This window comes from Sorex fumeus, unplaced genomic scaffold (assembly GCF_029834395.1).
Source record: "Sorex fumeus unplaced genomic scaffold, SorFum_2.1 ptg000128l, whole genome shotgun sequence".
Taxonomy (NCBI): domain Eukaryota; kingdom Metazoa; phylum Chordata; class Mammalia; order Eulipotyphla; family Soricidae; genus Sorex; species Sorex fumeus.
Genome location: NW_026606185.1, coordinates 37,437,585 through 37,450,535, shown reverse-complemented (window position 1 = coordinate 37,450,535; position 12,951 = coordinate 37,437,585). Strand labels below are relative to the sequence as shown.

Sequence of the window (12,951 nt, the reverse complement as noted above, 5' to 3'; positions counted from 1 at the left end):
TTTGCAGAGCAGATATTTTAACATGTAATCTGCTATTGGCTAAATATTTTGCCACTTGAAACCCATACCTTCAAGCCCAATATCTAATGTGCCTCTAATAAAAAGGCCTTTGGAGAGATGATTGGCTGTGAGGATGGAGTCCTCACTAATAGTACTTTATAAGAGCTCACAATGGAGCAATAAAGGTTCTTAAAATAAATGGTAATGGGAAAACTGGACATCTGCATGAAATTGAATTAAAACAGAGCACTATGCAACAACAAAAATGAACAAAATATGTGGAACAAAATATAGACCGTACACTATTGGATATTAAGTTTAGAAATCAATTTGGCCATTTGATTCAAAAAGGTAGGAAACAAAAGTGAAAATAACAATACTGTATCAAACAAAAAAAATCTCTACGGTGAAATGAACTTGATCCAAGATGAAAATACATCTTACTGAATGTCAAAATATATTAGCACATCATACATTTGGCTAAGAATTAATATCCCAAGTACATCAAATTCTTACAACACTCAACAGTAAAAAAACAACAAAAAACCCAATCCAGTTTAAAAATGAAGAGATTCTAAATAGTCACTAACCAAAAGAAGAGTATTTATGGGAGATAAAGGTCCGACATCCATTATTAGAGAAATGAAGATCAAAACAATGAAATATTACCCCACACCTGTTAACATTTCTGTTATTTCAAAGATAAGAAACAGTGTTGCAATGGATGTAGAGAGAAGGGAAACTTCTATATTATTGGTGAAATATAAATTGGATAATTATTATGGAAAGCAACATGGAGATTTCTTTAAGAAAGTTAAAAAGTTCCATACAGATGAGCTGTCCCACTTCTGAGAATTTAAAAAAAGGCCTTAACAGAAGTTAAGGCACTTACCCTGTACCACATATGATCAAGATCCATACCTTGAATATAGAGTGAGGAGTAAGCCTTGAGCACAACTTGGTGTAGCACCCCCCAAAAACAAACAAAAATACAGAATACTAATTTGAGGCCAGGTGTGGTCCAAATGTCTCCCCCTCCAAATAAACTGAGTAACTTTTATATGATGAAAGTACATAACAAGTCATAGCAAAACTAGATAGTCTTGTAGTTATTATAATCAAATGTATTCACCTGAGAACATTTTTTATGGCTGAATACATGGTCAATCATTGCTTTTCATACTTGTTTGCTGACAATTTGTTCAAAGGAAATAGTTCAATGACAAGGCACAGCCCCTTTAGCAGAAACTCAGGCCTGAGGTCTGTTCGTTGCCTCTTTCTATAAGGTAGTCCCTATAGAAACCTCCAGGATATAGAAAAACACTCTTTGAAAAACCATTGAATTCAATGCATTCAATTAAAAAAAATTTATATGTGAAAAATACATGTATTTTAATGTACTGGGATGACAGAACTTAAAAGACTGTCCTAACCTTTGGTGTTAGAACATTGTTTGCCTAAAACCACTCTATTATGAACAACTTTGTAAACCAGTGTCTTCATGAAAATTATTTTAAAAGAATGTCTCATCCTTACTACCTCTTTTCTCACCAATGTATCCAGAAGCAATCACTTAGAGGTTGTTGTCTATAATGATTACTCTATGTTCTTTAAGTGATACTTTCATACATATATTTTCTTTTGATGTTCTAAAATTTGATGCTATCTATGTGCCTTCTATTGAAGATAAACAGTTCTTAAATACAATTCCTCCAGCATGTACATATTCAAAATCTTTCTCACTCTTCCTCATTTACACACACACACACACACACACACACACACAAACACACACACACACACACTGCTCCCTTTCCTTGATCCTCCAAACTTAATTATATGGTGATCTTAGATAGAGTATATGTTTACATCATTTTGACTGTTCACATGCACGTTACATGGGATTTATAATTATACTTTCCTCGTTTGACTTTTATTTTCCTGATGTTGGCATTGAAAGTGTATCTTTGCTTAATATTCTATATGCACCAACATTTTCACAAACCCTCCAACAGATAGGTATAATTCTTTTTAATACAGCCTCTAATACCAGTTGTATTTGTACAGCACTCCCTGCGCACATCAGTTTTGTAGCAAGATAGCCACTGAGCTGTAATCCTGGGATTCTCCTTTTCTTCTATTTGTCTTAGGTCCTATCCCTGGATTTTTAATTTTCCTTCTTCCCAAAGGACTTGCTTATGGCTTTGCAGGGAAACATATATTTTAAGAGGTTCCTGAGAAAAATGTTGGACAAATAAGTCTGGGGGAAAACTGAGTGCTTGAGTATACCTTTATTATTTTATTCATCAATTGCTAATTTCACTAGCTATGGAGTTCATTTATAAGATAAGCTTTTCCCTCAAAAAATATCAGAGTTTCTTCGCTGTCTTTTAGCTTTCAGTATTGGTAGAAATTCTTCTGCTCCTGGATCAACTTATTATGTTTATTATATCTCTGATGTTCAAATATCTTATGACAATATACTTTGGTAAATATTTTTTCCTCCACTCTTTGTGTCTAAAACACAGGGGATCATATCACCCAGTTTAAAGAAAACTTTGTAATATTTTCCAACCTTTTCTGACCTGCCTGATATTCCATCCTAAAATTAAACTACCATTAGCTGCATATTGGACCTCTTAGGTGTTATCTTCCAATTTTATCTTTTCCCTTTCACATCTTTTCTTTCATCATCTTTCATTCATTCCTTATTTTTCATTAATCTTCATTCCTAAAATTTACTCCTTATCCCTCATCCACTGAATATTTTATTTCTGCCAACATATTTCTTATTTGTTTCTGATAACACTAAGATTTATTTCATAGAATGTTTTTTGCTAATATCTATGAGAGTATATATTTTGCTATTTTTTTAAAGCTTCCATCTCTTCCAAGCAGATGATTTGTTTCCTCAATTTCTTCTGCTTCATCTAATGTTCCTTAGCGATTTGCTCCTGTGATCTATTAAGGTCAATGGGAGGTTATCGTGAGGCAGTAAGACAAAGTTGAGTCTTTTCACTGAAACATCCTCAAAGGTAACTGATTTCTTGATGCAGTCAGAGCTTTCAAAGAAGTCACCACCCCTCGTCTCTCCCCATCTTTTCTGTAGGAGGGGCAATAAGATTGCCAGTGCCCTGGGGAGAAACTGCAAGATGGAAGGAGGACTTTCCTCCTCCTCTGCATGCACCTAATCGACCAGATTCGGTACCATTCCTAACTCCCACTTACCACTTTTTCCAATACTGGTGAACTTGTAGTCTCTCTACAAAGTCACTCCAGAAAATAAAGACTTCTCCCCACATCTCCTGAAGAGAAAGGGACCAGTTTTCAGGCTTCACAATGTAGAAGAGCAGATTGGGGGAGTCTAACTGTTTGAAAGTTATGTACCCTTTTCCATTTTCAGGCCCAGGTCTCTCCCCTACCTTCAAAAGAACTTGGTACCTCCAGTCCTTGAGAACCTTTCTGGGGCTTGCTGGGGAGTTTCCCTTGGCTTCTCCTTGTTATCTCTGCAGGCACCTGGGCGTTTACAAATCGGCTCAGCAAAATCAAGTACCACTCATCCATTCCAAAAATACTTCAAGAGCTCTCCGATTTTCTATGCTCTTCCTTGTTCCTTTAGCCCGGTATGTATTTTTTTGTTTACTGTTAGTATAGAGTTTCTTCAGAAGTGAGGGGGTGGAATTAAGCATGTTTCATCCACCATAATAGCTCTAATACAGGCTTTCACTCTTCAGTACTGCTCACCACATCAAGGGTGCAAGAGGAGGTGGAGTGGGAACATAACGACAATTAGATTGTTAAACATTTGCTAATAATGGTTTCATGGGTTAGAGTCTTGTGCCACATGGAATTTACTCTTTTATTTTATCGGAGGGGGGGTGCTTCCAAGAGATTTTCAGGGGACCTTTGGGGTCATTCCTACTGATACTCAGTCCCAAAGGTTAAAAAACTAGGTTCTAAGAATGCATGCATGGAGGAGACCACCAGAGCCCCAATGGCAGTGCTTGGAGGTCTCTAGGGGTATACTAACCATGCTCAGAGGTGGCAAATTTGGTGTGAAAATGTACTAAACCTATACTAATCTAACTGCATCTAACCTTCATATTGTCTTCCCATGCATGCAACAAGTTTATTTTTCAGGGAAATTTAAAGCTACTTTCATATAATGATAAAAGATTAAAAAAAGTGTGAATAAAAGGTGAAATAAAAGGTTGAAAATTCAAGGGTATATTTATTTTTATGTGGGGAAGATCATGAAACTCAGAATCTAACAGAACACTAGTTAAAGGTGAAGATTTTGTTTGCTCTCCTGTAGATGACCCAAATGATGGTTACTAGGAGTTGGATATAATAAAAGTATTAAACACTGGAGAATACTTAGGTGAGCAGCTTTGAAGACATATGTTTATGAATTCCATCAAGCAAATGTCTCTGCAAAAATCTTTGATAAAATTAGAAGTAACATAAGGACACTGGTGGAAGCAATGTCATTGGGTACTTTGGTGGCTCTAGGGTGCAGTAACTTCATTCATCAAAAAATTAACATTGTATTATTGTAATCATGTTACTGTAATTAGATAAATTTTTTTAAAAAGAAAATAATTAATCAGATAAGGAGTAAATTAGCAAGATAAAAGAGCTTATGCACTATGTTAAAGCTTTTCAAAACAAGAATATATGATTTGAATCAGAAAATGCAAATATTTTCAAAATTTTCTTCAAAAAGAAAAAAATGCAAAGATTTTCAAAATATAAAGTTAACATGCCTGACAATAAACTAATGACTGAAACTTCAAGAAAAACAAAGGAAACCTTATAGGAAATTATTTGCTCAGGGGAGAAAAAGTGAAGAGTGGAGAATCCTTATCTTCCCATGTGTGTGCATTTTTACACATGCATGAATATTTCTGCACACTCCTTCATGGTTGTGATGATCTCCCGGTGGAACAGACCCAGTGGCTTCAGAACCTGACAGGTCAGTTCACCAGAAGGTGAGCACAGTTTTTATGTGAATTTTCATTGCTGAAATCAACATAAAGGGTCAAAATACTGTGCTGAAGAGAACATGGACTCAGTGGAGTAACAAGAATTTTCTCAGATCAGTCAAGGCACTTGATTGACAGAATATCATTTAGCAGTGGACTATCACTTTTAAATAGATAGCAGGTAACACTGTTCTCCCGTTGTTCATTGATTTTCTTCAGCGGGCACCAGTAACGTCTCCATTCTGAGACTTGCTGTTACTGTTTTTGGCATATTGAATACATCACGGGTAGCTTGCCAGGCTTTGCCATGCGGGCGGCATACTCTCAATAGCTTGCTGGGCTATCCGAGAGGGGCGGAGGAATCGAACCCGGGTCAGCCACGTGCAAGGCAATGCTATGCGATTGCTACCTGCTATGCTATTGCTCCAGCCCATCGCTTTTAAATAATTGCTGTTTTAAGGTAAACTGTAAAAGTAAATAGTAATAGATGGAAATTTTTTTTTGTTGAGCACAGAGTAACTTAAGGTTAGAGAAAGAAATGGTCTTGGCTTATATTTGTATAAAAAAATAGAGAAAGAAGTGTGAAAATGAAAGGATAAAAAAATTAAGTCAGAAGACAATATGCAAACAAAGTGAAAATGAGTGGCAGGTGGGAAATTTTGCATAAAAAAGATAAATTTTGGCCATTGTGTGAAGAGGCAAGACTGAGCAGTTGAGACAACGCTGCCCACCTTAAACAGTAGTTGACTTTTCCACATAGAACCCAGGAGTAGGAGATTCAGAATCGAATCTCTGGTCCCTTCTTTATCTTACCTACCCTCTACCCCACAAACACTTGTGGTAGATTCGGGATGAATGTTGGAACACTGCATGACTGAAACCTAATCAAGTTTTGGAAGGGTCTATTCAATAAAAAAATTCCTTTGCATTCATCTGTGGAACATAAAGTAACAAAATAGGAGACTAATACCCAAGAATAGTCGAGATAAGTACCAGGAGGTTTACTCCATGGCTTGGAGGCCAGCCGCACACTCTAGGGGTAAAGGCAGCTAAGATAGAGAAGGGAGCACCAATAAAGGGTGTTGGGAAGATCCGCCCAGGATGGGAGATGCATGCTGAAAGTAGACTATAGACCGAACATGATTGCCACCACTCAATTCCTCTTTTGCAAACCACAGCACCCAAAAGGAGAGAGAGAACAAAAGGGAATGCCCTGCCACAGAGGCAGGGTGGGATGGGGGGATGGGGGGTGGGAGGGATACTGGGATTACTGGTGGAGAATGAGCACTGGTGGAGGGATGGGCACTTGATCACTGTATAACTGAAACCCAAGCACAAAAATCTGTAAGTCTATAACTGTACCTCATGGAGTTTCACTAATAAAAATTTAAAAAGAAAAAGAAAAAAATGAAATGAATCCCTTCTTCTTCCCCCTTGTGAGATTTTTTGATCTTCAGCTAAATTCTCTGTGAGGAACTGAATCATCAAGGATGATGGCCAGCATCCTTACCAACAAGACAGACCCTCGCTCCAGGAACTCCCATGTATTCACTGGGAATCTGAATATTCTGGTGGTCAAGAAGCCTGCTGTGGAGCCAATCTTCTCAAAATATGGCAAATTGTTGCCTGCTCTGTTCATAAGGGCTTTGCCTTTGTTCGATGTGTTAATGAGAGAAAGGCCTGTGCTGCTGAGGCAGAAGAGGGTGGCAGAATGATTGCTCACCAGGTTTTAGACATTAATCTGGCCGCAAGCCAAAAGAAAACGGAGGAAAAGCAGGTGTGAAATGATCTGGAACAATGGATTGCGCCTCTTTTGATTTGGACTCTGACTTTTCCCGGGATTACCGTGAGAGTTATGCAGCCTGTGTTCCTCCCCTCCCTATTGCGTGGGCTGGAGTGCCCACAAAACGCCAGCATGTATCAGGAAACACCTCACGATAGGGAAAAAGTGACTTCAGTTCTAAGAGTGGCCAGAGAGGATCTTCCAAGTCTGAGAAGTTGAAAGATGACATTCAGGCTATCAAGAAGGAGCTGACTCAGATAAAACAAAAAGCTGGAAACAAATGAAAAGGAGCAGAGCAAATAAGCAGTAGAGATGAAGAATGATGAATCAGAAGAGCAGAGCAGCAACTCCCTGAAGAAAGAAGAGAATAAGGTGAATGAAGATGGGAGTCTGGGGGTGGGGGCCGGGGGTTGCAGATGGCTCTGCTGAGGAGGGCGACCTACTTGCTGCTGATGATAATGAAGATTAGGGGGAACAAGACCAGCTGGACTTGATCAAGGATGGTGAGATGGCAAAAGGAGAGGATGACAGAGACAGTGTCAGTGGTGAGAGTGAAACTCTTAAACACCTAGTGGGGTTTAGGAGATTTGTCTTATTATCTAGGTGCTTGTCTAAGACCAAAATTTTCACCAGATCCTCTCTCCTAGTATCTTCAGCACATGCTCACTGCTCTTTCTGTCCTTGTTCTTCCCGTATTCATTCATACATATTGCCCTGCACATAATCCCATTTTCAATTCCTTTGACACTTCTAGTAGTTAAGTCTTACCCTGTAATTTTTGCTTTTAATTTTGATGCATATTTATGACTTAACAATAAAAAGGATGTATGAATTTTATCAACTGTCTCCAAGACAATCTCTTGTTGTACAGGGAGTACAGTTCCTTCTATTCGTACATGAGTTCAGTAGTTGCTTCCCTAACTGCAAAGGCAACTGCACTAGTTAAGTAGTACTTGAGAGCAGCTTTGAATTTGAGGCATGTGTGTTTAACCCCGCATGAGAGTGCAATGTGGAACTGTTCAACACGAATGTAGAAGTGTATTTTTGTGAATGAGAGTTGGCATGTCAAATGCATCTATTAAAATAATTACTAGTAAAAAAAAGACATAAATCCTGAACCAAAAGTTTTCTTCACCCGCACAATCTTTACTTTTCCTTTATAAAATTACCTTATTTATAATAAAATTTCAGCTTAGTTATATCTTTATCAAATCAGTAGTGATTGTTTTAAAATCCTAGTATCACATCCACACTCTCACACACATACATACACCACAATGCAGAATGTGATTTGAAGTTACTCTACACCAAATTATTGTCAGTATAAAATATTTGACCTCTGATAAATGATAAAATACCACAATTATTGTTTTTTGACTAAAATTTTGTAAAATTACTCTTCATTTAGCGTGAACATCAGACACAGATTCATATTGAATGTGTCCCATTTTCCAATCTATTGCTCATATAGAGTATTTTTATATTTACAAAAATCACTTTATTTTCTCAGTATTTCAAAGAAAAAATTTCTCCAGATGACAATAGCATGTAAAGAAAACATGTAGGAAAGTAGCATACTACTGTATGCTATTGTAAATTTTAACATGCTGGAAAATAACATACTATTGTATCTTTAAAAACGAAATCTGCAGAATTAAAGAACTTAATAATGACATATGTAGGGAAAGGATAAAATTTTTACAGAAATAAGAATTTTCTTTGGGGTGAAAATATTAAATTTTTATTAGATACATATATGTGGCTTGTGAATATAACTGCTAAAAAGTAAAATAATATTACCAGAATTTTCTAAATTGTGGCAATGCCTTAGAATCATGCCTTAATTAAACTTAATAGAATAATACCAGTGGAATAATAAACTATCTGTAACACTGTGAATTTCAAACCTAAAAAAATAGCTGTTTATTGCCATGATAGTATAAATTCCATGTTAGTATAAACAACACACACATATATATGTTTTTTTTTTTATTTATTGAATCACTGTGGGAAAGGTTACAAAGCTTTCAGGTTTATGTCTCAGTCATGCAAATATCAAACACATTTCCCTTTACCAATACTTATTTTTTACCATGAAGAACCCCAATAAAACCCCACCCCCCACCCCTCCCCGTCCCTGTGAGGCAGATGAATTCTAGTTAATACTCTATCTGCTTTGATTAGATTCATTGTTTCAATAAAAGATTCACCACTATTTTTTAGAGTTTACACCCCCCCCCCCCAAATCAGACATGCTGAAAAAGCATTGTGAAGTGATTTGCTTTCTACAGCTGGGTTCAAGAATTAAATGTTGGTTTTGGATTTCTGCTATTTTACCTATTGACCCTGGAGGTATTTCTACTGAAAGTCAGATAGTTAAGAAATTGGTTTCTGTGTTCTGGAGTCGTGGCCGTGCTGGAGAGCCGCTCGCGGGGGGCAACCGGTGGCCTCGGTAGGGTGTGAACGGCGGAGCGAAACGCCCCCCTCCCATGAGGTTTTAGTCGCCCCCACACTCCCGGCTCATACCTGCTGTCCACAAGGCTACCATGTGGCCGCCATCTTTCTTTCCAGAGAGGAGAGGGCGAATGGGGCAACACCCTTTCCCCTCCAGCAGACTTGATGGCCTGGATCAACGCATAGTCCGTTCACTTTTCTGCTCCAAGCTGCTGGGTTCTGCATTAAGTCCTTGTGCTTCTGGGGCCATGGCCGTGCTGGAGAGCCGCTCGCGGGGGGCGACTGGTGACCTCGGTAGGGCGTGAAGGACGGACCAGAATGCCCCCCGACCCATGAAGTTTTAGTCACCCCCACTCCCCCGGCTCATACCTGCTGTCCACAAGGCTCCCATGCGGCCGCCATCTTTCTTTCCAGAGGGAGGAGGGCGGAAGGGAGCAACACCCTTTCCCCTCTGGGCAGAAATGATAGTCCTTTCACTTTTCTGCTCCAAGCTGCTGGGTTCTGCATTAGGTCATTGTGCTTCTGGGGCTGTGGCCGTGCTGGAGAGCCGCTCGTGGGGGCAACTGGTGGCCTCGGTAGGGCGTGAAGGGCGGTCTGAGACGCCCCCCTTCCCATGAGGTTTTAGTCGCCCCCACACTCCCGGCTCATACCTGCTGTCCACAAGGCTCCCATGTGGCCGCCATCTTTCTTTCCAGAGAGGAGAGGGCGAATGGGGCAACACCCTTTCCCCTCCGGCAGACTTGATGGCCTGGATCAACACATAGTCCGTTCACTTTTCTGCTCCAAGCTGCTGGGTTCTGCATTAAGTCCTTGTGCTTCTGGGGCCGTGGCTGTGCTGGAGAGCCGCTCGTGGGGGGCGACTGGTGACCTCGGTAGGGCGTGAAGGACGGACCGGAACGCCCCCCTTCCCATGAGGTTCTAGTCGCCCCCACACCCCCGGCTCATACCTGCTGTCCACAAGGCTCCCATGTGGCCGCCATCTTTCTTTCCAGAGGGAGGAGGGCGGAAGGGAGCAACACCCTTTCCCCTCTGGGCAGAAATGATTGCCTGGATTAACGCATAGTCCTTTCACTTTTCTGCTCCAAGCTGCCGGGTTCTGCATTAAGTCCTTGTGCTTCTGGGACTGTGGCTGTGCTGGGGAGCCGCTCGTGGGGGGCAACTGGTGACCTCGGTAGGGCGTGAAGGACGGACCGGAACGCCCCCCTTCTCGTGAGGTTTTAGTCGCCCCCTCACCCCCGGCTCATACCTGCTGTCCACAAGGCTCCCATGCGGCCGCCATCCTTCTTTCCAGAGAAGAGAGGGCGAATGGGGCAACACCCTTTCCCCTCTGGGCAGAAATGATGGCCTGGGTTAACGCATCGTCCATTCACTTTTCTGCTCTAAGCTGCTGGGTTCTGCATTAAGTCCTTGTGTTTCTGGGGCTGTGGCCGTGCTCCAAACTTAACTCTGATTTTCAGGGAGAAAGATTGGGTGGTTTACTTCTCATTGATCACTTTGTATATAGAGAGATGTCGCGCGGCCGCTTATGCGGCCGCACGGTTTTGAGAAAAAGTCCTCGTTCCCGCATACTCGAGCTGTGTTTGTAGAGGCTTCTGGTCACCGGGGTTCCATCTGGGGGAGGCGGGATGCAGCACCTACTCCATCTGGAACTTGCCGGTGATCTCGGCTCTTTTTGGAACCTGTTTTTTTTTTTTTTTTCTTTTTCCTCCGGGATCTGTGGTTCCCGCACCCTCCATGTGGTCCTTCTCCTATGTTTTATATTATATGTATATATATTAGTTATTACAGAAGAGTATCAAAATAATATAATCAAAGGTTACACTTTTTAACTAATTTTTATTGACCACTCGCTTTATAATTCTACTTTTAAAGCTAATCTTTTAAGACAAAATTTTAAATAATCCCCTTTAGATCATATCCAATTTTTTTTTAGTCTAAAACCATTTAACAACTAAAGAGTTAATTTAATTTGATTTCTGACTTTTGTTCTGTATCCAGCAGTGATCAGGGCTTACTTCTGGCTCTACTCAGGGATCATGCCAAGTGGTGTTCATAATAGGCAAAGTCAGGGGCAGTTCTATGCAAGGCAAATGCTTTAACATCTTTGGCCTCTGGAGAATTACTTTAATTCTTTTTCTTTTTTAGCTTGACTTGAAAACTCAGCTTTGTAAGGTAATTAACACAAAGCTAATTCTTAGTTTTTGAAATGAGCACACTCTCATAAATCTAGAAACCAAAAATTCACCAATAATTAATACTATTTAAAGTAACAATATACAAGGGTCAGAGAGATAGTATAAAGGTTAAGATGCTTGCCTTTGCAGAACCCAGTTCACTTCAGTCCCTAGCACTTAAAACAATCAATCCTTCAACCACCACCAGTGCTAGGAGTAACTCCTGAGCAACACTGGGTGTAGCCCACTCCCCCCCCCCACCTAACAATTTAAGAAAATAACATGCAAAATATCCACACTTACTGTTCTTAAATGTTAAAAAACTAGTTGATGCAAACTTATTAGAATATAGTTCTACTGCAACTAACACTATGTTAAGTATGCCTTAATGTGAAATGGAAAAACAGGCCAAATTGATATACTGACCAGGCAAAATTTGCCCCGTGTTTTTGCAACATTGAGATTATCACCATTAAGTAAACCTGTTACTGTTATTGACTTTTAAAAGCCCATATTGATTTAACTGTTCCAAAGGAAAAAGAGGATGGAGGCATCAACTTACAAAACAGCTTTAAATCTCTAGTGTGTGTTTGGAAAATTAAAAAAATAAAATAAAATCTCTAGTGTTTAAAAATAAGAGGTCCCTTAATTTGTGTTCTATTTCACACAACTCATTGGGAAAGTCTCTAAGTCTCCCTTACATATGCCTAACTGATGTTTTACCGCAGATTCAGTGGCAAGCCTGAAGAACATTTTTTTACATGGAAGATCAGAGTCAAAATCACAGTTCGTAAACTGCTCTTCCAGTTGAGTGAGTATGGTAAGGCCTCCTGCAATGGGAAGAAAGGTTATGAGCACGAGACTCCAGCACAGTGATTGTACTGATTCCGAACAACTTGTCGAATCTGTTCTTGGGTCCCAAGGGGAGAGGTCATGGACACATGTCCTCACGCTGAATTTTTTCAAGACTCTTTCTCTGAAATTTTTAGGAAACAATTTATCAAACTTTGTTCCATTTTTAACTCTCTATAAACTGACTTCCTCCTTTCTGAAACTGCTTATGTCAAAGCTTTCCAAACGTGGTTGTTTGTTTCTTACTCATCTTCATTAACTCCACGTCTATCTTCTCATTTTAAACTTTATTTAGACACCTACATTGGAACTTACAGTAAGTTTTCAGTCCTATGATGTTCCCACTCTAGTCCCATCAGTCCATATCCCCATCCCTCTTGTTTAACCCAGATTCACTCCCACACCACAACTGTCATCAGGTGCATTTTAAATTCTTGTACAGCAGCGTTGATTTAATGCTTGTGGTAGTGTTGCATCCAGTGGTTTAGAGATGTACAGATACTACACATCCAGACCTTAGAGGGGCCCTCTTGTTTTCCCAGCAAGTTCTCCGTCTCTACTTAGTCAATTTTTCAAATATGGATTGTATTTTGGTCTTTGCTTTATGCTCTAACATCTTCACACACATTCCACTGGTAATTTTAAACAGCCTTCTGTCCAACCAAGATCATTTTCCTGATACCTAGACTTGTCTTCCACTTGC

At 39.8% G+C, this 12,951-nt stretch overlaps 1 protein-coding gene and 1 pseudogene across 3 annotated transcripts in view; one reads left to right on the top strand and one right to left on the bottom strand.

Moving 5' to 3' along the window:
- Nucleotides 1-12,951, bottom strand: part of DTNA (dystrobrevin alpha) — a 356,746-nt gene that overhangs the window by 266,654 nt on the left and 77,141 nt on the right. The window lies entirely within an intron of this gene.
- Nucleotides 6,479-12,272, top strand: LOC130045525 (heterogeneous nuclear ribonucleoproteins C1/C2-like; annotated as a pseudogene).